The sequence below is a fragment of the Amborella trichopoda genome, chromosome 8 (assembly GCF_054954075.1).
Source record: "Amborella trichopoda isolate Santa Cruz 75 chromosome 8, AtrichopodaSantaCruz75HAP2 v2.0, whole genome shotgun sequence".
NCBI classification, from domain to species: domain Eukaryota; kingdom Viridiplantae; phylum Streptophyta; class Magnoliopsida; order Amborellales; family Amborellaceae; genus Amborella; species Amborella trichopoda.
In genome coordinates, this window is record NC_142343.1 from 45,838,324 (window position 1) to 45,842,661 (window position 4,338).

Consider the following 4,338-nt stretch of genomic DNA (forward strand, 5'->3'; position numbering starts at 1 on the left):
GTTCCCCCCATTACCAGGTCATGGATGCTCTTTTCATAGCTTTCGAACAAATACATACATACTGAGCTTTATGGAGAGTCCCTCTGGGATTAAGGTGGAGTTTCTTTCTACTATATGCATTCTTCATTTTTTATTTGCATTAACATGGTTGCATTTTGTTGAGTGAAATTCATTCTCTTTCTCTTTGTTTTCTCTTTCTCTTCCGATATAAACTTCTTCTTCAAAAAAAAAAGAAAAGATAAAGAGCTGAATGTACCTAGGCAATTTCCATTTACACCAGGCAATATCTAAACAATTCTTATGCATACTTAGCTGAAGTGCTTGCAGTCAACTATGGAGTACTCATGTTAATACTTTTCTAAATCAAATTTGAATTCTAACATCCTTCTCATTTTAGCATGGATTGGCCATGCATGGAAAATGGTTTGTAGCCCAATCTGCCATATTTATTTCTTCTTATTCCAATATGGTTTCTTTTTTTTATTTGTTATGGCCTCTGGATATAAGATGGTGCCACAGACATGGGGTGAGTTTTTGAAATTCATTCTCTTTCTCTTTGTTTTATCTTTCTCTTTCGATATAAACTTTCTCAAAAAAAAAAAGAAAAGATAAAGAGTTGAATGTACCTAGGCAATTTCTATTTACATCAGGCATTATCTAAACAATTCTTATGCATGCTTAGCTGAAGTGCTCGCCGTCAACTATGGAGTAGCCATGTTAATACTTTTCTAAATCAAATTTGAATTCTAACATCCTTCTCATTTAAATATGCATTGGCTATGCCTGGAAAATGGTTTGTAGCTCAATTTGCCATATTTATTTCCTCTTATTTCAGTATGGTTTTTTTTTTTTTTAGCTGTTATGGCCTCTATTTGGATATAAGATGGTGCCACAGACATGGGATGAGTTTTTTATGAAGGTAGCATAAATTTTAAAAGTAAGGGATATAAGATGTGTCATCTTTTTTTGTGATTGATGAGCGTGAATGTCTCTTAAATTTTTAGTTGTTGATGTTCAATTTGCTTCTATAGCAATGAACATTGTAAAAGTTTTGTTTTCGCAATTTCTGAAGGGCAAATGTATTATTCATGTAAAATAGGTATGGACCATGAGAGGTTATTGGATTGGAACTGGACCATACAAATTCTACAAAGCTAAGTCTTTGCACTGTTGGAGGGGCTGAAATTGTATGATTATAGATGGGGCCCCTCCATTGTGGTGGAAGGGGATTCAATGAAGAGCACGTATACTATGCTTCCTCAGGAGTGTACTTTACTTCTTCACCCTTGGTCATCTGACCTAAGGAGGATTTTCTCAATTTAAAATTTTGGATGATTATTTAAAAAAAAACAAATTTGAAATTTGAGTTTTTTAACACTTAAATCTTATCCTCTAAAAATTGGACGTTCTTGGGCATTAAATCAATACAGTCACAAGCTGCCAATGAACCGGTAATTTGTATGTTCTTGGGCATTAAATTAGTTGAAATGTTCATCGAAGTTACTAATTGTGTCAAGTAGTCTTGTCTCACAACACTTAGTGGATGAATTAAGTTATGCTCTATTATTTTTTTTCCTTAAACTGTATATTTATCCTCGTGATTGGGTTTATTAAAATACTTTATGGAAAACATTTTTTAGAAAACATTTTTGACAATGATTTCTAGAAAACGTTTTCTTTAGAAAATATTTTATAGAGAAAACATTTTCATATGAAAATATTTTCATCTAGAAAATAATTTCTCACATGAAACATTTTCTAGAAAATATTTTTTGGAAAAAGTTTTTTTAGCAAATATTTTTTGGAAAATGTTTTCTGAAAAAACATTTTCCTAGAAAACATTTTCCTAGAAAAGGTTCTCTTAGAAAGCAATTTCCTTGAAAACACTTTCTTAGAAAATGTTATCTTGTAAAACATTTTCCTAAAAAACATTTATTAGAAAACACTTTTTAGGAAAACGTTGTCCTAGAAAACACTTTCTTGGAAAAGGTTTATTTAGAAAACAATTTCATGGAAAACATTTTCCTAGAAAACACTTTCTTAGTAAAACATTTTCCTTTTCTTAGAAAAGGTTCTCCTAGAAAGCACTTTCTTGGAAAACACTTGGAAAATATTTTATTGTAAAGTACTAATTGTGTCAAGTAGTAATTGTGTCAAGTAGTCTTGTCTCACAACACTTAGTGGATGAATTAAGTTATGCTCTATTATTTTTTTTTCCTTAAACTGTATATTTATCCTCGTGATTGGGTTTATTAAAATACTTTCTTAGAAAACATTTTTATGGAAAACATTTTTTAGAAAACATTTTTGACAATGATTTCTAGAAAACGTTTCTTTAGAAAATATTTTATAGAGAAAACATTTTCATATGAAAATATTTTCATCTAGAAAATAATTTCTCACATGAAACATTTTCTAGAAATATTTTTTGGAAAAAGTTTTTTTAGTAAATATTTTTTGGAAAACGTTTTTTGAAAAAACATTTTCCTAGAAAACATTTTCCTAGAAAAGGTTCTCTTAGAAAGCAATTTCCTTGAAAACACTTTCTTAGAAAATGTTATCTTGTAAAACATTTTCCTAAAAAACATTTATTAGAAAACACTTTTTAGGAAAACGTTGTCCTAGAAAATATTTTCTTGGAAAAGGTTTATTTAGAAAACAATTTCACGGAAAACATTTTCCTAGAAAACACTTTCTTAGTAAAACATTTTCCTTTTCTTAGAAAAGATTCTCCTAGAAAGCACTTTCTTGGAAAACACTTGGAAAATATTTTATTGTAAAGCACTTTCTTAGAAAACATTTTTTAGAAAACACTTTCTAGGAAAATGTTTTCCTAGAAAGCAATTTCCTATAAAATAATTTCCTGGAAAACGTTTTCCCAGAAAACAATTTATAGGAAAAGGTTTTCCTAGAAAAATGTTCTCCTAGAAAGCACTTTCATGGAAAAAGAAAATATTTTCCTGTAAAGCGTTTTCTTAGAAAACATTTTCTAGTAAAACATTTTCTTAAAAAATATTTTCAAGAAAACACTTTCAAAGAAAACATTTTCCAAGACAATTTCTTGGAAAGGTTTTCCCAGAAAACACTTTCCTGGAAAACGTTTTCTTAGAAAACACTTTCTTGGAAAAGGTTTTCCTAGAAAGCACTTTCTTAGGAAAATATTTTCCTGGAAAACATTTTCTGAGAAAACATTTTCTTGAAAACACTTTCAAGGAAAACATTTTTTGAGACAATTTCTTGGAAAAGGTTTTTCCCAGAAAACACTTTCTTGGAAAGGGACAATTTCCTGGAAAAGGTTTTCCCAGAAGAAACTTTCCTGGAAAAGGTTTTCCAAGAAAACAATTTCTTAGAAAAGGTTTTCCCAGAAAGTACTTTCTTAGGAAAATATTATCCTAGAAAACATTTTCCTAGATAATTTCTTGGAAAAGGTTTTCCCAAAAAACACTTTCCTGGAAAACGTTTTCCCAGAAAGCACTTTCCAGGAAAAGGTTTTCCTAGAAAGCACTTTTTTGGAAAAGGTTTTCCTAGAAAGCACTTTCTTAGAAAAATATTTTCCTGAAAAATGTATTCCTAGAAAACATTTTCTAGAAAACACTTTCAAGGAAAACACTTCCCTAGACAATTTCCAGGAAATGGTTTTCCCAGAAAACACTTTCCTGGAAAAGGTTTTCCCATGAAACATTTTCCTGGAAAAGGTTTTCCAAGAAAACACTCTCCTGGAAAAGGTTTTCCTAGAAAGCACTTTCTTAGAAAAATATTTTCCTGGAAAATGTTTTCCTAGAAAACATTTTCTAGAAAACACTTTCAAGGAAAACATTTTCCTAGACAATTTCTAGAAAATGGTTTTACAAGAAAACACTTTCTTGGAAAAGGTTTTCCTAAAAACAAAATTTCCTGGAAAAGGTTTTCCCAGAAAACACTCTCTTGGAAAAGGTTTTCCTAGAAAGCACTTTCTTAGATAAATACTTTCCTGGAAAATGTATTCCTAGAAAACATTTTCTAGAAAACACTTTCAAGGAAAACATTTCCCTAGACAATTTCCAGGAAATGGTTTCCAGAAAACACTTTCCTGGAAAAGGTTTTCCTAAAAAAAAAATTTCCTAAAAAAGGTTTTCCCAGAAAACACTCTCTTGGAAAAGGTTTTCTCAGAAAGCACTTTCTTAGATTAATACTTTCTTGGAAAAGGTATTCCTAGAAAGCATTTTCTAGAAAACACTTTCAAGGAAAACATTTCCCTAGACAATTACCAGGAAATGGTTTTCCCAGAAAACACTTTCCTGCGAAAGGTTTTCCCAGAAAACAATTTCCTAGGAAAGGTTTTCCAAGAAAACACTCTCT

General features: G+C 30.4%; 1 long non-coding RNA gene across 1 annotated transcript; it reads left to right on the forward strand.

Moving 5' to 3' along the window:
• LOC148781152 (uncharacterized) lies at positions 1 to 1,196 on the forward strand. Its single transcript, XR_016061000.1, has 2 exons — positions 1 to 94; positions 857 to 1,196. It is a non-coding gene; the product is annotated as an uncharacterized LOC148781152 (long non-coding RNA).
• Positions 1,197 to 4,338: the final 3,142 nt, after the last annotated feature.